This window comes from Melospiza georgiana, chromosome 15 (assembly GCF_028018845.1).
Source record: "Melospiza georgiana isolate bMelGeo1 chromosome 15, bMelGeo1.pri, whole genome shotgun sequence".
Taxonomy (NCBI): Eukaryota; Metazoa; Chordata; class Aves; order Passeriformes; family Passerellidae; genus Melospiza; species Melospiza georgiana.
In genome coordinates, this window is record NC_080444.1 from 13,357,446 (window position 1) to 13,380,655 (window position 23,210).

Sequence of the window (23,210 nt, forward strand, 5' to 3'; positions counted from 1 at the left end):
TGTTTATTGTCTACTTGGCTGTTTGTTTCTATCATTTCTTTGAATCAGTAATTGCTGGAGTTTATGCTGTGGTCTGTACTCTGCTGAGACATTGATTAATGTTTTGGTTAGCTGAGCTACTTAAAAAGAAAATCTAAACCAAAACTCAGTATCAAGGGAGAGTGGCCTGGGGCCTCACTGGGTCACCAGCCATGACCAGCTGTGGTGGGCACAGCCCAGGATGTTCTGTGCTGCTCTCCTGCCCTGTGCCTCTCATGCATCTCACTCAGACATTTTCCTTCCTCCTTCCAACACCTTTTTTTTCCTCTTGAGAAATGAATGAATTCTTCATTGTTGGCCTCTTCTTTACTTTCCAAATTATTGATGGATGTTTTGTGTTTACATGATGCTTTTCCACTCCTTTGTTTGTTAGTAAACAAGAGGTATTATTTGTAGGTGTTAAATACACACTATACCTGTTCTGGGGAAAAAAAAAAACTAATTTCTTTTCAGATATATATATATATTTTAAAATACATAGGAAAATATTTATTTTAGTCATTTCTTCCCTAGAGTTCTTTGTGCCTTTTCCTTTCAGGTTTTTCCTCTTGCAATTTTAGGAACTCCTGATACCCTTGAACAGGACAGAGCCTTTGAGGTTTGTTATCCAGGGCCTTTGATCTGTCCAAAGCTCTGGTTTGTAACCAGATACAGGCCATGGATGAAGCGCCCAGCAGTGGTGGTGAAGGATGCAGTTTCTCACTGAGCACAGTTTTGCTTTGTTACTGTCAGCTGTCCTGATTTATTCGTGCAATGGCTTCTTCCTACAGCTGCTGCATGTTAAACAACAACTTTTACTGTTATTCCATTGCATTATCTTTAATTTCTGTGTGAAATCATGGTCTTCTTCATGTTTGGATTACCATGGTGCTTCCTTCAGCTTCTGCATTCTTTCCTGGTCCTAGGATACATATTTCAGTAGACATGTCAGACTGGAGTATATTTTGTTTTACTGCTTTTCTTTTTATTTGGATTAAGGTTGCTACGTCTCTGAAGATATTACAAAGTTACTTCTGTGGTGTATTGGGGTTTTTTGTTCTGCTGTGATTCAGCTGATTTTTTCTCTCTGCCTCTTGAAAGCAATGCTATTAGATGCTTGCCATGATTTTTTTTTCCTGTTGCTGTCATTCCCATTCTTCCTGACCTCATTCAGAATTTCTCTCGAAAACATAAAGTGTTGTCTTCAACTATTACTATATTCATTAGAAAAAAGGATGCTGATTTTAAGGTAGACATTTGGAAATATATCTGTTATGATACATACTTAAGAAATTGATAGTGGCTTCCTTTTAGTAATTTAATCTTTTTTTTGTTCTAAAGCTGTAATATATTGAAAAAACTTATGTTTACAATTTCATGGCTGTTAAAAGCTTTATTAGTATTATTTTTCATTACCCAGAATTCAGTTAATTTCCATTTACTAATCTGCCACGTTCTCTTATATCTTTTGCTGACTAATAGGAAGACAAAATGTTTGGCCTACAGCTCATAAACTCAATTTCCATTATATGTATTGATGTCAAGATGAGGAAAAACATATTTTGAAAGTTTTACTCCTATTTGTCAAGGGTGCTATGTTATGATCAATATCACTTTAAGTAATTGGCATTTGTATTAAATGTCAACTGAACAGAAATTCTAGACATTCTCTGATTTGGTGCATTCAGAATTTTATAAATCATTAGTTTAAGTTTCTATAGGATGATAACTCTATACATTGAATATAAAGTATGCAGTGTGCATACAAAGTGAGCTGATATGAAAGTACCAGATTTGGTATTTGAATGCTGTGCACCAGTTTTTCTTCCAAGTCATCTCTCTGCAAGCTTGTCTCTGTCTTTATTGGAACACTGGCTACATTACAAGGCAATTATTCAAGTTGCCAGAGAAAAAGAGGCATGTGTGGGGATGGAGCAGTGAGAAAAGTCAAGGACTTCATAGCCAAAACACAGATGTTTAATTTGAATTTGTCCTGGCCTTTGGGTGAAGTTGCATGATGGTATCTTTTCTTCAGCACCAGTGGTGCAGTGCTTTGATCAGGTGCAGTCCCAGAAGAAATCAGTCTTGGGAAGCCACCTGGGGTGGTGTTTGTGAGATCAGAGCTGTGGGTTTGGTTTGGGTTTTCCTCCTGCTGAAATGGAGTCCATCAGGAGCGGGGGGGGATACAATATAATGCACACAGTTTTTCTCTCTTACACTCCAGCTGTGCCATCAGCTGTCAGCACCTGATGAGGACACTGCTGTGTGTCCTCTCTCCTGCCCCGTGTGCTGGCACTGCCTCACAGGGCAGCAATGCACCAAACCAGAGTGGGGAACTGGGGCTGATTGAAGCTGTGGCAGGAGGACACTAAACAAACAGCACTGGTTTGGTGAGGTGGCCAGTCAGGCTCACAGGTGCCCATCATGGGTGCTGGCTCAGAGGAGCCAGATGTTGCACAGCTGGATATAAGGAGGGAGTGAACACAAAGCTGGGTGACTGCTGCTGCTGTGTTCCTGTGGCTGCAGCCTGCAGGAGAGAGGGGAACTGCAATACCTGCATGGTGACAGATATTTCTGCATTGGCATGGCCAGTAAATGTGCACTTGTCCCTTATTTACAGGTTGTGTAAAAATGCTTGTCACTCTGAGCTTACAGCTGAAGGCACCCAGACCTGTCCTGCAGCATGCAAAGTGCTGTGTAATGCCAAATGCAAGGAAAATGGGCACGTGCTGTTCACAGACACTTCTTCCATCTTCTTGTGCCAAATCTCAGCCAATTAAAGCAGCACTGCTCTGGGGAGCAGTGAGCATGGAGGGGTTGGTGCTGAGCAGCAGCAGGGTGAGTCAGGGAGGCTGCCTGGCCTGGGGCCAGCAGTGTCAAAAATGAGCAGGAAATTGATTTAGGGAAGCTCTGAGTACCTTGTGCTAAATGATCTATTGACTAAGAGAAAAAAAGAAATTAAAATTAAAAATACTACTAATAAAATGTGGAGTATGTACCAACCAGGACAAATTGTCTGTGTTATGTAGATTTTGCTGTTCCCTGGCTTTTAGATGCTTGCAGCTGTGATATTTCATTTCTATCATTACTGTGTGTGTAATCTATAACCTTCATCTAAGAAACACGACTCATTAATTAATCATTACCAAGGGCAAGACATGCAACAGCATCAAGTGTGCCAAATCCTCTCTCAAAGTTTTTAAGTGTCTGACTGCTCGTAGATAGCATCTCAGCAGTCCTGGCAGATTACTCTAAAGGACCAGATCTTGCAGCACATACTAAATTTATGGGTTTTTATATCAGTTCTTCCAGTGGCACTCCAAGTAATTTGCAACTCTGCCTTCCATTTATTTAACCCTCTCCGTACTGCTGCTCTGTGCCCTGCTGCTGAGGTTCCTAGCGCTGCTGGATGGCTGGGATGAGGATGGCAGCAGGGACCTGAGGGTGGCATTGGTGCAGATGGGCAGCCCTGGAGTTTTCAGTGCTCATGATGTGGATTATGGCATTATGGAAATGGACAAACTCTGCTGCACTGTGACTTCTCTTCTGAGAAAGTGCTCTCCATTTTTATGCTGCTTGTGTAGTACCTGCTAAAATTATTTTTAAAGAGTCTGGTATTCTTCTGAAATGTCTGAAAGGAGCAACTTCATTCCTTTTGGCTTTGCTGCTTTTCTTGCTTGGTTTGGCTTGTTTGTAACTATTGGTCGATGTTTACAAACACTTCTCCCCTGCTCTCTTACAGAAAGCTACTGCAAGGCAAAAAAATATTGGAACTTGTTAGACTGTATTTTTAGTCAGTCTTGGTAACAAGTACTTTATTGACAACTCTGTAATGAAACATGAAACCTGTTTTGATTTTTGTTAACTAATTTTCTACATGGATTTGTGATGGGGTTTTTTTTGTTTATCTTGTTTGGTCTTTGTTTGTTTCTTTTCTAATTCTGTTACAGCTGGCAAGTTTCATCTATCTTTGGACCTTCCACATATAAAGAGGACAAAGGAAAAATTGAGAGCTGAAATTGTAGCTCTACTGCACTTTTTTACAGTGTCATATGCTTTTACATCTCTTGTGACTTTGAAAAGCTGTGAACTTAATCCAGCCTGATTTTTAAAATCATTTTTGCATGATCTTGTCTCTTCCTCATGCATTGTTCCATGGGAGGAGGTGACTCCAGCAGCACAGTGGCCTCACATATTATTATTTTAGCTCTCACATATTAATTATTCTTTTTATTGGTAGCCCATCAGTGTATCTCTGTAACCCAACACTGTTCTTATGGATTTTCCTGTTCCAAATCCAGCAACTCCTGAAATAGTGATAAACAAGCAGGGGAAGGTATGAATGAATTAACAGTTATTAGCAAATACTGTAAATGGCACAGAATTACCAAAGCAGGAGGGAGGTATTAGAAGTATAATTTCCACTTAAGCATAGGTTGATAGGATTGCACAAAAGAAAGTAAGCATAATAGTGAAAATAAGGAGATTATGAAAGTAAAGACTGCATCCCAAACCCTAATTAGTGAGGTTATCTGTATTTCAGCTTTCACATTTGCTCATTAGAAGCACTGTTTTTTTTTTTTTTTTTCACCTTGATTCATATTCTTAGAAAATCTTATGCCAGGATTCTGGCCATAAAGATTTTACATGATACTAATGTACAATGTGTATCCAATTCTTTGTCTTATTAAAAAAAAAAAATGCTTTATGGAAAGCTGTTGGCCTGAAATACAATTATTCCTATTCATTTCCAGGGAGATAAACCTCAGCAGTTAAGCAGTGCTAGTACATCAAGCTTCTTTTTTGACCAAAAATAAGTACCATTAATTTAAATTCAGTGAAAGACATGGATAAAGCAGTGTTAAATGCTCTCACTGTTAAAAGAAAGTAGCTTAAAAGTTTCATGCATAACAGGGGAAAGCATTAGCTTGTCTTTATAGGCTTTTGTACATACTTAGGATGAAACAGTTGGCTCTAATATTGATGGTTAACATGTCTGTTCCCCCACTCCAGCCTGTGAGGATTTTGTATTTTTTGGGTGGGCTGCCATCAATTATTTTAATTTCTTTGGCAGAATAACCAATCACTTCATCACCCTTATTTCCTATTGCTCTGTTTCATAATGCAAGCTGACACATATGTTTCTTTCAAAGTCATCTTACATCTGGTTTTGGCTCTGCCTGGGTCGTTTCATTGAGCAGGTGGAAATTGCTGAGGCAATGGACATATTAGGTAATACTTGTCTTTCCAAAACACTTTTTTTGGATAATAGAAATTCTGAAGAAAATGTGGAAATCAACAGGTATCAGAAGGTATTGCGTACTGAGAAAGAAAATAATAAATTGACAGAGAAAGTGAAGTGGTGACATCTAAGGCAATTTTAAATTGAACTTTTTTGTATTAAAATGCCCAGTGGAAAAAGTGTCACAATGCTAAAGTTTTGAGAAATGCTGCTTAAGTTCATCATGTCTTTTTGTTCTTTTGAACTGAGTAGGGAAGATGTGGTTCTTTCTTATTTACTAGTTGAGCAGTGTAAAAATTAAATTACTGAGCAATCTCTGTGCTTGAGTGTCTGCATTTGGGACGAGGAGGAGGGAAAATAGGAGGCATATGGAAAAAGGAATCTGCAAGGTTTATTTCTTACATCTGGTGTGGTTAGACTGTAATCCTTTTGGTGGTTAAAAACTGTAATAGATAAATAGCATTAAATGAAGTTTAATGTTAAAACCTTTGGTTATTGTGAGGATTTTACAGGTTTTTTGTTTTTTTTTTTTGGGTGTTTTGGGTTTTTTTAGGGGTTTTTTGGTTTTTTTTTGTTTTGTTTTTTTTTTTTTTTCCTGAAAGTTGTTCTTATTTCTTTGTGACAGATCCAGCTTGGTTTTCACTGCCCACCACAGTAAGAATTCCCTCTCACCTGATGAGCTAAAGACACGACCCCTCAGGACTGCCAGACTGAGCACTGCCGACTGCCTGGTCAGTGAGTACTCACAACCTGACTTGTGTGTGCTGTTTGCTCACAGATGTGTTTGTATATTGTTGGCCAAAGTGGTTCCATCTATGCTTCAAAAGTGCCTGGGAAGATCTCTGCAGGAAAGTGTTTTTGTAGAGGAAAGCAATTTTTCTCAGCACTTTGCTTTAAAGAATCTACTTCAGTCTTTTCCAGCCCAAGTGAATTACTTCAGAAGGCCCTACTAAAAGAAATCTGCTTTTTTCCTGTCTACCTGCATGTTCATTTGTGGGCATTGCTCATCCTGACAAATTCAGAATCAAATGAGGGTGTTAGGAATTTATTGCTCCTGGCATCAAAATATTTTTTACTTCACTGGAATGAGCCTTTTGTTCAGATTCTGAACACAAAAAAAATATTTAGTCTGTATGACTGGCTGCATACAGTTCTATATCTGTGTATAGACAACATATGCCACGCAGAGAACAGAGAAAGAGAAGAAACCTTCCCATTATCTGTTCTTTCATGGTGTCTCTAACTCCTGGTCAGAATGCTCACAAGACACCCTACAATTTAATTACTGTTGTACACATGCTCTGGGAATTCAGGTAATTATATAAAGTACCACACTTATCCCAGTGTGTCCAGCACTGGAAAGGGGCTGTCCTGCTTAAGAGTCACTCAAGAGTAATGGAAACATAACCTTTGGTTGATGGATTCCCATCAGGAAAAAACCAAAATCAAACCCTACTTATGTTCCCAAAAAAAAAAAAATCTGTCCTCTTATGGATTTTAATTTTACTGAGAATAATTTTCAGTGAGACACCTGAGAATTCTTACTCGAGTAATTTAATTCAGTGGCAGTATTTCATGGGAAGCTCCTTCCAGATTGTGCCTTTTCTAAATCTCTCATTTGGAGTTAGTTTAATATAACATTTTAAATTGTTTCACTTGTCTTGAAAAGCGTGGTAAAATAGTTGGGTTTAGATATGGCAAGCACCAAATTCTGAGGAAATTCTTTAATTCACACTGAAAAAAATCAACACGTTCTTCTGCATTGTTTGCAATGGGTCATTTGGTTGTCATTACATATTTTCTACTGGAAGGTTAATTTCTGTCTCCAGGTCTGTACTTTTTCAGTTTTTAGGCCATTAAGATCCATGCTCCATACTTATAAAGTAAATTACTCCAAGGGTCTGATCTTTAATTTTCTTACACTACATAAAATTTGAAAATTTAAAGTGATGAAAACAAGATACTTCAGTATAAGGAATCCTTCAAAATGAGAAAGAAAATATGGAGGGTTGTGGCGGTTTTAAAATTTATTTTTAATATTTTACAAGTCTAAGTTTGATGACAGTTTTCTACCAGTTCTGTGTGGTTAGAAATATGAAATAGTGGATTCCTGAAATCTGTGTTGACTATTATAGATATATCTATCTGGGCTATATATAAGTTATTTGTATATGCTCTGTGTCTGTGTTCCTGTATTTAAGGGATGTTCATAACCCATCTTTAGGTAGGTAAAGAACAGATTGACAAGTACTTCCCACAGCAAATTCCAGGAGAACAAGCATTAAGTGATAAAAGATACTGGTTCCAGAAGCTCTCAGTTTTGCTCTGTATCTCAACAGCAGTTTGTCAGGGAAAGGTTGCAGAAGTAGGTCCTTGGTGAGAATTTCAAAACACCTGATAGCTCAATCTCAAAATCCCCTGCTGTAGTCTTGGTTTGTTTGTTTTTTGCTGTCTGTTTTTTAAAATAACACCAAATGATCTCCCAGGGTCAGACAGTAAGTCAGTAACAAAGCTGAACATAAAACCAAATTGATAATTCCCTGCAGTAATTGAGGTTGACAATATGCCTGCTTAAAACTGTCAAAATGGTGGCTAGATCCTGTGCATTGCTTATTTTCATTGCTCTGGAAAATACTGAGGCCAGGAAGGATTTTCAGGTACTGAAGAAAAACTTTTCTTCTTGCTCCCATCATATGTCTGGGGGAGTTTGCTTTGGGTTTGAGTCCAGACACAGGCTGGGACATGGAGCTCAGTGCTGTGTGTGAGGAGCAGAGCTTTCCTTCCCTGGCAGTGAAATATTTGCTTTAGAGGATGTCCAGCAGCTCCTCCAGCTGGGAGAGGCTCCTCACTGAGCCCCAGGACAGGGGGGGAACATGAGCACCTCCAGATCCCCTGCAGCATGGTGCAGCAGCTGATTTGGGTTTCATTCTGGGCCTTTGGGGTTCTGGGAGATGGTCTGTCTGTAGTGGGAGTGTTCCTTAGCTGCAGGTTTGGGTTGGGAATTTGCCCTGGGTTCTGTCCCAGGTGCTGGTGGCATCACTTGTTTTCAGCCTGCTGTAGGTGCTGTCTGTCCTTTATTTCATTCCTAAACTTGTGCATTTCCTGGTGTGATGAGAAAGTGCTGGGAACTTCCCAGTTAATTCCCTTTTATATGGTTTGCCCAGCCCTTCAGCACTGCCTGTTTCTGCCTTATGTTCTTTATGCATCTGTCAAAAACTCACTGTCAGCCCCCAAACCACTGTTGAGGCTCATTTCCCTCCACTGTGCCCTTCTCCAGCATCCTCTGTGTTCTTCAGAGGCCAAGGCTGTGACATCAATATTTCAGCATATTTGTTAGGTTCTTTTTTTCTTTTTTTAATTTGATTTCTTTTCAGCAAAGGCTCCTATCATCCCATCATGGTGGATCAAAGCTTTTAGAAAGTAACTACCTTAGAGGAAAAAGCTTAACTTCTTGAACAAAACCCTTCTGGACTTATCCTCAAGGGAGGACTCAGTTTCTTAGCTTTATGCATCTTGACAGGAAATTTGTGTCTTCTGAGGGAGTTGGAAGAAAACAGCCTCTTCATCACTGCCAGCTTCTGTGCTCCTCTTAGTTCCAGGTCTGGAGGATGCAAATTTTTTGGCAATTTTAGTGCTGCCACTCTGGAAAAAAAAAGAGCATATTCTATATGGTTTGAAAACCTTCTGCAAACTCCCATTGGTATAAATAGTCAAAACTGCTTGAGCAAATTGCTGAAGAAGCCCTTTTTTTACTGTCACTCTTGGATGCTCCTACCATGTTGGGTTTATTAGTTTGCAATGATTTTGAAAGGGAACAGAAGTTAACAAATGATACGTTCTTAAGTATTTGTATCTTTTATTTCTTAGGCAACTCACAATCAGGGCTTGATAAGTATTAGCACTCACAAATGGAGCCACAAAACCAATGCAACTTCTGCTATTGATTTTTCTCCTGAGTAACTCTTGGTAGCAAAGGCAGGTTGCCATCCTGTGTAAGCATCAAACTTAGAGTAAATTACTCTAAATTATAAACTAACCAATAAATCAGCATTGCTACAGTGTTGTCCTCCCATTCCTCCCCCCCATACCTGAACTGTGTATCCCAAATAAGAATCAATGTATCAGAAAATTGTTTTAATTTTATTTTTAATTTAATACAGAAAAAAATGAATGATCTTCTGGAATTACCAGCAATAATTAAGCCTGGTGAAAGAGCAGGGGCATAAATGCAATTAAAATTGGTCATTGTAATGTGATAACTACAGAAGTAGAATTAAGGTGTTGCCCATGCTTTTGTAAATTTTGCCATATCACAAAATACATTTTTTTTACATTTTTGTCTTTGTTTGAAGTTCTGTAAGATATTAATGGGGCTAACCAATTTTACAAGTGGTTTTAAATTAATCAGGACATATGCCCACACATTGGCCTTAGCACTGCAAGCATATTTGTTGGGAGAGGAATTTGTTTGGCAGCATTCTTTAAGACCCACCATTTGATATGAAGGAGATGAAGCACTGCCATTTCTCAAGTACTGCATGAGCAGATGAGAAATTGAATATTACTTTGGATAAATTCAGGCCTCTGTCAGATGTATGGAAGATGGGAATAATTCAACCAGAACAGTAAGCCTAGGATAATTTAAAATTAAATTACTGTATCTTAAGATATTTTAGTGGACTCTGGATATGAGTGTTCAGACTGAGAAGGATGTAGTGAGAAAAACTAACTATATGAAAATACCAAATTATCACTAAAGGTCAAGAAAGAATGTACTGGAAAAGATAACTGGGTGTTTGAAGTCCTGTTGTTTGTTTTGTTTGGGGTTTTTTTTTACTGACTACTATGTAGCATACAAAGTTGAGAGTTGATAAATAGATGCTGATAATATTTGCTATTTTATGAGAATTCTCTTTGAGTCAGGCACAAGTTTTATTAACAATAATGTGCATTCTGTGCCATGACATTGTATAATTCATGTATTCTTCCAATACCTCAGTGGGATATGAGATTTTGTGTGAAAAAGGACATTGTATAATTCATTTATTTTTCATAAACTTGAGTGGGATATGAACCTCTGTATGAAAAAGGCTCTGTGGGGGGAAAAATATTTGAGTTTTGACCTTTGATTTTTCTAACTAAGGGCAAGTTTTAATATATGTCATAGTTTTAAAAAGAAAATTCATCTTTTGCCTTCTGTGGGAGTCTGGGAGTGTGGGTGAAAGGGTGGGGGGAAATGCTGTGGGTATTCTGGCTGGCCTGGAGTGGCAGCTTGAGGGTAATGTTAGGATAATGTTGGGATCTGAATGCTTCTTAAAGTGAGACTGAAGGGGACAGATCTTGCCTAGAAATTCCAGAAATGACATTTTGTGCATTCTGGGGATATCCTTGGAGAGCCCAAAGAAAATAGTTACAACTCATGACAGATTATTCTCTATAAAATAGTCTCTGTAACCTGCTACAAGCACTGACTAGGGGTATCTGGCATGAAGGAAAATGTAAAATCCTGTCTGTGGTGCACTAATCTGCCCTGTATTTATGGTTTTATTTCTTCCTTCCTGTACTGAAAACTCAGCACTGACAATTCTAGATTTTTGTGCAACTGATTTTGAAGTCTTCCTGGAAGCTTGGTGGGATTTCAAAAGAAGTTCTGTGTGTTTGAGAATGATGTAGACCTTCCTGTTTGGTGCTGAATCCTGGGCTGAACTATTTCAGAGTGAAATAGTTTCCCTGTGAAGGATCCTATTTCCCTGAGAAAGGGAAAGGTTCTCAGTCAGCATCTGTCCTGGTAGAAACCCTCTGTCTGTAATTACTTCGTGACTGGAGTTTGAGGTGCTGTGACTGTGTGGGTGTCTGATAAATGGTTTTGGGGGAACAGAGCACACATATGAGGAATGAGTGGATAAAGCTGCATTTCAGTTCCATTCATTCCAGACCAGGCTGATGCCTTTGCCTTCATGAACAGCTTATTTTTGTGTATTTAACAAAAAGGAAAAAAAGGAAATCTTTATGAGAAGGGAATATTGGTAAATAGATGTTATCTTTTAGGTTTTTCCTTAGCTTTTTATTGCACTGTTTTTGTTTCTAGAAGTAACAGATACAAATAAAAAATACAGTTACAAAATACACTCTGATTGTGAACAGCCTGAAATTAAATCACAAGTTAACTTCTAGTGAGCAGCCTGTTTCTTAGATAGGATCTTCAAAAATCAGGTGTCATAGAAAGAAAACAGAAGTAGATAAAAACTAAACTGCCATCACAGTGAGAATCAAGATATTCAGTGTTCCCTGACTTTGTTGTATGGGAAGCATCACCCCATCAGTACTGACAGCTGCATGTGCTTGGTGCTGAAGCTGGGACACGAGTGAGGGACAGTGAGCCTGAGGAACAGCTCAGGGGTCACTCTGGAGATGGTGGTGCTGAGTGCAGGAAGGGAGAGAGGTGAGCAGGGCACCTGCAGGGGTAACTCAGCTTTGCACACCAGGGACCCTCCAAGGGTGCTAACCTTGATAGAGGAACGTGGCAGTAAGGGCTTGGGAGAGCCCTGTGCCATTCCATGGGCTCTGTGAGCCAACATGACCCATACCACAAACAGGCTTTGTTCTGCACTCTTATTCTGCCTTTGGACTTGAAGCTGTGTGCAGGGAAGGTTGTGTTTTGCTAATTGTCTTCAAGCTGTTATTTACTCTCGGTGTCACTGGGCCTTCTGCAAGTTTGCATTGACATAAATACATCTCACAATGTTGGCACCTTTACCTGAAATGGGAAAACAGCATGGTTACTATTGTCTTACATCATCTACTGCAGAAAACCAAAATGTACCTCAGGGTGAGTTTCATCAAATTAATTTAGAATTATAAAGTCAATATAACTTGGTTTTTATTTGACTTTACCTTGCACCTGTGCACTTATTTTACTGCAGATGGGTCTAACCTTCCTTTTTGAGCACGTGCAGCAGAAGCAGCTTTGCTTCATGCAGATCCTTACTGACCCAGCTTTTTATACCCCCTGGCAATCTGCTCTGTGCTTGTACAACACCAGGTTAATTACAGCCTTGTGAACAATCTGCCTACTGGTAGAGAGATTTTTTTTTTTTTTGTTGTTCTTTTGCTTTACAAGACTGCATCTTCTTATTTTTTTCAATATTAGCTTTGTCATAACTGTCACATGGCACGTTTCACGGCCAGTTGAAGTTTCCCTCACTTTAGCAGAAATCCAGCTTATTATGCAGATACCCACTTTTGAGAATGAGCATCTGCAGCTACTCAAGACACAGAGATGCTGGTGAATGTGTCTAGGCATCTTCATTTGTTGTGCTGTGTTGTCCCTGAATAAATATGCAGAATATCTGGCAGTTGAGCAGTCACAATGCAAAAAGAGAAACACACTGGTGTTTTGTTATGTGATAGCTGGCTGTGCCACTGATTATAAAGCATGTAGCTGAACCTAAGGGGAAGAAATTTTTCTTTTTAAAAAGTATTCTAAATATTTTTCTTATCTCTATTTTTTTTGTTGATCTCCTTAGCAACAGAAACAGATGTTTCTTTTCTCTTAGTCATTACATTCAAAGAAAGTAGCTGCTTCAAAAATAAGGAAAGCAATTTCTATGAATTGGGTAGCTATTAATTATTGCCAAGATGTTTTAGGATGATAATAAGACATGCAACAATTGGCTTTTTTCTTTAATTGAAATATAGCTATCTAGTTAACCTGTGCTGGTAAGGTGAGCTAAAATCTATCTGCTCTTATAGTGCAGTTGTGTGATAAAGACAAGAGTGAGCTTGAATATTTCTGGTTTATTGAGGAGATACATAGTATCAATGTGCACCTAATGTTTTATTAATTTATGACTTCAAAGCAAGTCAGTGAAGAGTTTGCCTTGAAGACAAAGAACTAAATATGCATGGCCTTACAAATATATATTTTTGTATGTCAATTTATGATATGAAATGGTATAATTAATTTTAAATGTGGACTTTGTTTTACAGTGATGCTCTTTTTCAAATTTCTGTCTTTCTCTGGACTTCTATTGTACAATTTTAAGCTTTTACTTGGATTTCAAAAGGGTTTAATCTGATTTTCATCTGTATGGGCACAAGTGCCTTCCTAATTCACAAGAAAGTGGCACATGTAGATGAGATTTGAGAGAAATGAGTTAGGACTGCAGAATCAGGATATGGACTCGTCTCTGTCAGCCACGAGAAACAGAGTCACCTCTGAAGTTTGGAGAGAAGGACTTCTGCTCCCCTAGTCCTGAGTGATTGTCATTTAAGATAACTGCGTGTGTATGGACCCACATTTGTGCTTGAAAACCAGTGCAAAAAACAGACCTTCATTCCTGATAATGTTAATGTGTTTAGTTCATCTCATGGAGTTTAGTAACAGTGTTGAGGGGAAAAAGCAGTTGTTCAGATGGGTGAAATTGGGCAGCCTTACTCTCAACTGGGGCTAAACTGGCTGTTCTTTTTTTTTTACAAGCACATTCTCCTGCAGCATGCACATCCACAGCAGGAAGAAGAAAACAAAGCCTTTGACATGAATTTACTTCAGAAATTTACTTCAGAAAGGACCAGCAAACTTAGAGAAGGAACAGGTGAAGAAGATTGGTGTTATGGCACAGCCTTTAATCACAGTTGTTACTCTCCCTGATGTTTTCCTTTTTCTTAGTCTCCCTCCAACCCTGAAAATAATAATTCTGACTGGGACTCCTTTAACCACATGTTGGTGGCAAAAATGGTTTTGAAAAGCTTTACCAAAGAACCGTCTGGAGCACGTGAGGGCCAGGAACACTGAGAACTTCCTCCATGGCAGAGCTGATGAGCTGGGAGGAGCAGTGAGCAGCAAAGCCTGGCTCTAATCCTTTCACCTGGCCAGCACACCAGACACGTGGGCAGTGCCCAAATGCTGCTGCCCTCAGTTCAGCAGGCCTTGCTGCCCCTTAGGTTCTGCTAAAGCAGGGCTGGAACCATCTGCATTCCAGTTGGATGTGCAGAATAATCAAAAATACAAATATGAGACCATCCCTGATTGCTCAGTAGGTGCAGAGTCTTGGTGTCTGCTGTGGCTGGAGGTGGGCACAGCTCCCCAGGGGTGGGAGTGCTGCAGGAAGCAGAGCAGCATGGTTTGGGCAGGGCTGGCTCTCAGGGAGGATTAGCACTGCTGTCTGCCCACCCCAGTGGAACTTCTGTGAATGGCTGAGGAGTAAAGGTGTCTTGTGGGAGGACCTCAGAAGGGAAAACTTTCATCAGCTGCGGCCAGGGACAGTGCTCCAAAAATGGCAGGAATATTTATTGCAGCAAAGAGTCTTAGAAAAGGACAAAACCTTGGTGTGTAGGCAGGGAGGAGCCTGCAATGGGTATCTGCTTGTCTGTAGGCAGTCCTTGCCTGATGCTGGCTGCTGAGGGCATTAAGTGTTATTCCTACTCAGTGTTGAGTTTACTCAGTTTATTGTAGGTGAAACAAATGTTGGCACTGTGAAATAAGAGAAGCTAAATGAAATCTTACTGCCAGGGTCACCTTCTGTAAGTGAAATTCAAACAGGTGTTATGAGCTCTTTGGTCATGCTTTCCATGCCAGCCTTTGGTTCATGCTGGCTCTCACCCAGCTGAATTATTGGAGTAGGAGGCCTTTTCTGGGGAGCAAATGGTGCAAATTCTGATGCACCAAATTCAAATTCTGATGGTGCAAGTTCTTTGATGATAGCTGCAGGTAAGCAGTGAGGCAGCCCTTTGCCGCTTGAGGCAATAATAGCCATGAGTGTGGCTCTGTGCAAGACACCCTGTTCTGCAGCAGTGCCTGGAAGTTGGGGACTTCAAAGTGGAAAAGGACTAAGCTGGTTTGTGATAAGAGCAGAAATTTCACTTCCCTGGTGTCTCCTTGGCTGACCATCCAGCCATTTCAAATGTTTCCCTTGGCACCAGTTGTCTTGATGCTTCCTGGGTTTTGGAAAATCATTTCTTACATATTGGTGGACTTTTTGAATAAATGTGGATCATTCCTACAGGGTATTTTAGAGGAAATTGAAGATTTTCTTTCATCCTCTCTGTTTGTTTCATATGTAAGTTGTCTGTTACTGCCATAGATTTGCTTACTTGAATAAGAGAGAATTTAGAAGAAAATGACTAATTCTTTCATCATTCAAGTGGACAAAAAAAAAAAATAACACTGGCTAAAAAGAAAGTGGTCTCAATGCCTGCACAGTTTCATGGACACAGCTCCTCAAATGCTGCCATAGCAATTGGGGGCCTTTTTAACCTTCCTGGTAAATCACTCCTTAAGATAAAATAGCTGATAATTCTGCAGCTCTTCATGATGTCTGTCCACAAGTTATTTTTAAAGACAGACTTGTCATGAAGAATACTTCTTTGATATTGAAAGAATGAATTCCACTCAGTTTAACGCTAATGAGAATGAGACATGTAAAATCAGTATTTTGAATTATATGTGAGAATATAGGGGTTAAATATGGCCTCTAACTGGACAGAATATTCATAATATCTGTTGAGGGGTTTTGTGCATGAGAGATTTGTGAGGGTAATTTGTTGAATCAATATTCCTGACAGGCCTGTTTTATGTGTGGTTTGTCTGGGGCTGGGAGAGGATTGTTTTGGTTAGTTTGTTTGTTCATAGTCTCATTTTAAGGAACAATCTGAATTAATTGCCTTAGGTTGGTTCTGTTGACACTGTTTAGAGTGTGGTGACACTGTACTCTTGGAATAAAAGAAAATATGTCAGAAAGAAAGAAATGAAGAGTAATTGTCTTCAAATGTTTGGCAGCAACCACTCCAAGACTTCATAGTTACGCTAAGTTGAGGGTAAATTTTCAGTAAAAAGATTGCATACATTAGAATTACAGAACCCAAAATTAGGTACTGATTTTTAATTTTTCAATTTTACTGTAGTGATTATTAATTATAGTGACAGACCCTAATCAGGCACATGTCAACACTGAAGACCATTTTTTGTTATATATTTCAGGTATGCTCTTAAAAATATTACTATTTTGAATAAACTTGCAATATAAACACTTTCATAGAACCGGCTGTTGTGTGGAATTCATTGTGCTCTCTAGAGAAGTGTAGAATCTGTGGAAAAATGCTTTTCATCCACCAAAGGAAATAGGAAATTTGACAACATGCATTTGTCTACAAAATGCGAAGCAATATCTGATGAAATATGCTTTGTCAATAAAATAAATTGCCAAACAAAATGTAATCCTTCCTCAAAATGCGTTTAGCCTACACAGTGAAATAAGCCACTTCCACAAAGTGCATTTGGTTGCTTGAATTATTTTGATTTGCTGTCTATCAGAATCTGTAGATAGTGTCTTGTGTCTTTTTTTATTGTCAGACACTCTATATCAACCTTTTTTTTACTACATATAGGTAAAATACATTTAATTTAAAGGTAGACATTAGATAAGACAGGTATAGGTATGTACATATATGTACACATATATGTATGGAGTTGTTATAAATTAAAAGATAACTTGGGGTCTGTTAAAAATAAATGTATTTGGCTAAACAGAAATTTATTGCTAAGCTTTTGCATCTCATGGAAACAAAAATAGACAATGCTACAATTGGAAAAGACATTGCAGGTCTAACTCCTTCACCTCGAGTACAAATATTTTCCCAGTTGTGTCAGGAAGAAATGTAGATAGGAATGTGTTTATTTTTATCATATGTAACAAAGTAGAAATTACTTAAAAAATGTTATTTTATGAATTAGCAGCTCTCTAAGCATACAAAGCATATTTGTATAGAACTGGTTGAATTGCACCACTGCTATTCCCTGGACATGGTGCAGTGTTCCAGGTTCTCCTTCCAGCCAGGATGTTTCTGTAGGTAACTTAAATTGAATGGAGTGTGACTGCCTGAATAAATAATAATGTAATAATTGTTGAGCTATTTTTACGTTAATTTGGAGGGCATTATTATTCCTGTCCCTTCAGCTCCACGTTTCTGGGCTAGCACAATGATAATACATTATAAAATCCATGTGAGCATGGCACAGCAGGAAGATTTGACAGAAAGCTCACTGAGCAAGCAGCAGACTGATGTATATGTGACATACAGGAGCTGTTTTTGTCTGAACAACTTAATCACTGAAATGAGAGATGAGCCCAAGTACCTGAGGATAACTTGGGTACTTGGGTAAATGTCAGGGCTGTTGCATTTTCTTCTGTTTTAGTGTAAAGCAGGATTGCTCACTCTTTCCTTGTGTGATTTAATGCAGTAAATCTTTATGTCTGAAAATTATTAGCTGTTGTAGAAGAAACTACGTAGTTTTAAATTATGGGTTTGAATTATGTATCATTTAATATTTTATTACATAAATTTATATAGCACAACTAATGAAATACCAATTAAAAAAAAAGGAGTCATTATTTTTTAAATGTTGCTATTGAACATCAATCCATTCTTTTTGCTTCAGCTTGTTAGTGCACCAGTGATTAAATTGCAATTACACTTCCCCCTAATATATTTCACAGTTAAAACACCCTTGTGTTATATGAGTTTGGGTAACAGGGGTACTGCCAGAGATTAGGGCTGCAAAGTTGGGCTTGAGGCATTTTTAGCTTCTGTGTATGAGATAGCAAGGTTTATGAATTGGTGCTTTCTGCATCTCTTCAACCTAGATTTTGAACTTTTCCACCATGTCTGCTGACTTAGATGAAAGGCTAAGAGATCTCAGAGATAACTAATTCCCTGCAAGATGGCAGAGAATTTTAAATGGTTGTGTGATGAGGACCTCCCAGAAGAGAGAAAAGATTTCAAAATGCCTCAGCTCTAGAAAGGTGTCCATTGGTGAATGCAGCTGTGGGGGCACCAAATTCAGTCAATCAAACACAGATAAACACCTTTTATATCTGATCAACTTCCACTGCTCACAGAATTAACAGCTTTTGTTGAGAAATTAGCAATGCATGATTTAAAATTACATATAGCGTTTGGGTATTTTGGAGTTTTTTGTAGTTTGCACATCTTGCTTTTTACTACATTTTCTAGCAATATCTCACTTTAAATTACTATGTTGAGTCTTCATGAAAAATTAATATAAATAGTGGGGAAAATTAAGTGAAAATGTGTACGGACCTGATAAAAATTTGGTGAGGTTGTAGTGTAACTGTAGATAATTCCATATCCAGTCTCTGAGGTAGTCTCTTGCAGATTCTGCTGTATATTTGCCCTTGGATGAAGGAATAAAGTATCAAATTATTTCCCATTATATTGAAATTGATTAGAGATAAACAATATTTGAGTTTAATTAGTTTCAAGGAAGCCTAATAATTGGAAGGCAAAAATGAGTGCTATTCCAATCCCAGTGTTGAAAGTGTATAGAAAATGCTGGAATTTTCTCCAGTTTAACATTGCATTTAAGCATTCTAGTTGTTTCACAAAGAGAAAGGAAATGTGCCTGTTCATTTAGGTTTATTCATAAGATGGTATTACAGACAGAAAAATGGATGCACTTCAGGAATAAAATGTCCTGCATAAATTTTTAAAGTACATTTCTAAAACCCTGAAATTACGAATATTAAAGCAGCTTTATACACACTGTGTTAGAGTTTTGTAGCAGCTGCCTAAAGTGATAGCAACCAATATTTTTAGTCTTATTTTTTCTGGTCCTGTTTTATTCTCATTTTTCCTGGTCATTCTGTGTTAATGTGCTGTCCCAAGGCTTTGAGTGTCACTTGATTCCCTCTTGCAGCAGTTCCTTACGCTCAGGTTCTGTTCTTTGAAGGAAATGATGATAGAAACAGATGATATCTGTTGAGCACTGATAAGAACTGCATGAAGAGAAGTATTGGGAGTTGCTGGCCCTGAGCATTGCTGCTGCGGAGCACAAAAAAGCAGTGAGTGCATGGTGGTGTTTGGCCTTGGGCTCCTGCATGGTGCCACCTGCTCAATTCATCCATCATCACCAACACCAAACATCTTCCTGTCGCCTCTCACTGACAGGGGGGTAAGCTGACTCACAAATATTGGTTGCCAAGTGAACCAGGATCTTATTTGCCACTAAAAATTAGTAAATTACTGAATTTGTTTATATTACCATAACATTGATAGCATTGCTAGATGTTTAAAACTCTGCAGGTAACTTACTGAAGACCTGCTCTCAAACGCTTGGATGGGATCCTGCAAGGATTTCGGCATTCACTCTGTAGTTATTTCGGTTGGGGTTTTAGTGCATTAATTATTTGATGTGCCAGAGTGATTTCTGTCAGTTTTAGTTTTCAGTGCAGTTTCTCTGTGCTCTGTGACACAAACTAAAGCTGGTAGCAGCTCTTTTGATCTGAGGTTTTCACTGTGGTGGCTTTGCAGCTTCTTCAGCCATGAGCTGCTTTTGGTGGAGCAAGCCTGTGTTTGCTCCTCAGGAGTCAGCAAATTACTCCATAACATGGAAAGGGCCTTAAACTGTAGTTTTTGGTGTGCACCTGAAATTTTCTTCTTTCCTTTGACTGTGCTGTTTTCTGTCACAAAATTTGCCAGGGACCAGTGGTGGTCCCCAATGTGATGAGTGCTTTGTTTTGCTTGGGTTTACTCTCTGAATAGGCTCCCAGCATCCATGTGGGTACAGAAATGATATCCCATCAAACTGGCACAGTGATAATGCACACCTTTGGAATTTCTGTCTTTTTCTTGTGTGCTTGCCATGTTTCAGTTCCTGCAGGTTTGGGTTTGGGGTTTTTTTAAATGCTGGAGTGGACTTTCATGCCTGTGTTTTCAAGTGGCTGTTTTTTAATTTCCCTTCTGTGTGACTGTGACTGTGTAGGAAGGGGCCCAGGGAGCAGTTCCCCATTGAATAATTCCCCTGAAATTCCCCTGCCTCCCCTTGCTTTCTCAACATTAATTGTTGATTTGGAAAGAGTTATCAAAACCAGGAATTAGATATCACAATCGAGATATTTCTATTTTCAGTCTTTCTCTGCCAGTCGTGGTGGTTCTGGTTACACTGGAGTAAAATTTTATGATGGTTTTCTTAATATAAACCTTACAGTGTGTGTTGAAGACAGTATGTTAGAACTAGGATTTTGAGACAGTTCAGTTTGTTTCTTTTTATATTGAGATTCTTCATGAAAAATGTTTGCTTAAAAGTGGAGGAAAATGTATAATATTTGTGAAAATCAAATGATTCTTGATAACACTGGGAAGATTCATTTCTTGGGAAAGGGTAACTGCAGTCTTAATCCATAACTTAGAAAGATGAATCATTTGGAAAAGAAAGTCATAATAAACGTTCATTTAATTAGTTTTGCAGAGGAAAAAAAAACATGGTGAGAAACATTGACATTAAAAGAAGTATAATTTTAAATTAAGCTCTAAATGAGAATTGCTGTATTGATAAGTTCAACAAAAGCAAGTGTCTAAGGAGACTTCAAAAAGCAATGTGTACAATTTATCAGAGTGAAATAGCTTTGTGCAAACATGTATTTTGGCAAATTATTGAAGTGAGCATTGTGAATGCTTTTTTGAATGGAGTGATATGCAAGCCTTCATCCAGGAGTTAATATATCACCTGGAAAAAGCACCAGCTATCTCCATGCAATTTTCAACAGTATGAGCATAATTGCAGAAAGACCAAAACACAGCCTTCAAATTAAGGCAAGGAGCTTACAAGAAAAATTAAACCACCAGAATATAAATGGATTAGCAGAAGAGAAGTTGTTAAATATAAAGAAAATTATCTAACATGAGACTGCTTACTATATGAGTTTTATATTAATATGATATTATTATGTACTGATTGGTACATGAACATATTTTTTTTTAAATAAATTTGATCTGAAGGAGTTTCATTGACCTTATGTACTGGGATGTTGCATCTTGTGTTCTTTTAAAGGTGAGATTGTAGAAGCAGTACAATGCAAACCTGCGGTTAAGTCCTTGAGAAAGCAATCTGTTAAAGCAAGCAAGGCTTTTATCTTTTAAATGTTTTGTTATCAAAACATAGCAAAGAACATAAATATATACCAATGCTTGTTGTTCTGATCCATTTCTTTTTAAAGATGTTTGGTTTGTGTAGGGAGAGTCCAAGTGATGCCATGTTCAGGTGCAACATCTCAGTTTGTATCCCTCATTGAAAAATAAATATTTCCAACTCAAAATTAAATTACTCTACTGTGGGTAATTAATTTCATGGCTGCAAATGACAAATCCTCAACCAAACCAAGACGTTTTTTGTCTGAATTATTGCCACAGTAAAGGGAAGCAGTGAAATAACATCTGCCCTGGGTGAGAGAAGGGAAGGTAGTTTGAAGTCTTGAAAGCAGCAGAGACGTGAAATAGTTATTGACGTGAATGAGTAATTGATTGATCAGGTAATAACTATCCTAATTTAAACCTGACAAGGAAATTGATAGTTGATATTGTTAAATATCCTCTAATGAGGCAGAAAGGAGATGGAAGAAAGGCAAGAGTGCTGTGAGTCTGGTGTGAGAGTGGCTTTGATAAACAAATGCAATGTGGAATGAATGGGAAACAATGGGACACCATTAAAGGTACAATTTTCGAGTCATTTTGTAGACTGTAGGCATTATGTCCAGCATATACAATGGAGGAAAATGAGGGAAATTACTGAAACTAGGAAAACATGGCATTATGCTGTATTTGCAGAGTCTGCATGTGCCCTACATTGTCATTACCTCCTAATTATTTTAAATGAGCTCTATAAAAGCATTATGCCATTCCTAAACTTCTTGGTGAGTTTAAGCATCTGGATTCTGATTTTTTTTTTTTTTAATATTTGATGTCTGTATTTGTCTGTTTTATCTCACATCTGATCCATAGGATTTGCAACTAATTAATAGATTTACCACTTTATAAATGTTAGTGTGTAATTTCCACTTCTAGGTAAGTTTGTGAAAGAGATCATAAAAATGACAATAACTTAAATTCATAGATTATTTTTTCCCTTAAATTATTGTTGGTGAACTGTCATAATGCCGCAGAAAAGAAGGCAAAAGTTACTGCTTCTTGCAATTGTCTAATATATGCTTGTAATTTGGTAACCTGCTCTCCAGGGTAATTAAAGATGTAGTTTATTCCCAGAATTCTAAGGGAAAGGATCAGAAATATTTCACTGAAGGACCAGACTATGTGCATTAGCCCCTAAGTATAGGGAAATAAGTTTATGGCTTGTAATAATTGTGATAATCATTGTGCTTGGGTAACTAAGAACCTTTATTGATCATGTTAATTATTAACAGCTATTGAGGATGCATTCTAAAAATGTTCCCAAAATTAATCTACTGTACTAAGCTTTTATTTTCTGTATTTCTTAATGAAAATAATTTAAAGGAATATTAGAGTTAAAATCAAATAGTTTGAATTATGAAAAAAAAGGAAGTACTCAGTTGCATAACTTTAAGACTAAAGAGCCTGTGCTACTTCAGAATTTGTGCATAGATTGCAAAAAGAAAAGGAGCTGCAGTCATAATTAGGATGATCTTTTATCCCATGTGGTTAGAATTTTTTTTTGACCCCAATGCAAATTCCAATTGCTTGAAACTGAAGTTTTGTGTGTTTCTAAAATTAACCAGAGCTAAACTGTGTTTTTCTAAGATAGTATTCAACATGTTATCAAGCTACATTTTTTGTAACTATTGCTTTGGAAAAATGGGAATTTTGAGTGGTTTTTATAGGCTGCTCCACTGGGGTTTAATGCAATTAAGAAACATTACTGTGATACAGATCACACTCAATTATAATAGTGGCCATTATGGAGGCAGAGAATGCTAAAAATAAAGTAGTTAGGCACCAATCTTATGTTCATAGTAGAAAGAACAAATACCATGAAAGTAGTATGTATCAATAGTATATTGAAAAATTATTTGGTAATCATGAAAATATGCTTTGATGGCAGAGTTACTCAAGATCTCTCTGTGCCACAGAACTTAATAATTTGGGCTACAAAAGTTTTACTATTTTTTGAGGAGTTTCCTAT

The 23,210-nt window shown here is 37.9% G+C and overlaps 1 protein-coding gene across 14 annotated transcripts in view; it reads left to right on the forward strand.

Moving 5' to 3' along the window:
- The window catches only part of TENM2 (teneurin transmembrane protein 2), a 617,488-nt gene that overhangs the window by 54,868 nt on the left and 539,410 nt on the right, over positions 1-23,210 (forward strand). For 13 of the 14 annotated variants that reach the window (XM_058034869.1, XM_058034859.1, XM_058034858.1 and 10 more), the window contains exon 2: positions 5,886-5,991. The gene's annotated coding sequence lies outside the window, so the exon portion shown is untranslated. Of the gene's footprint in view, positions 1-5,885; positions 5,996-23,210 lie in introns of all 14 variants that reach the window. The other variant, XM_058034857.1, reaches the window with a different exon arrangement.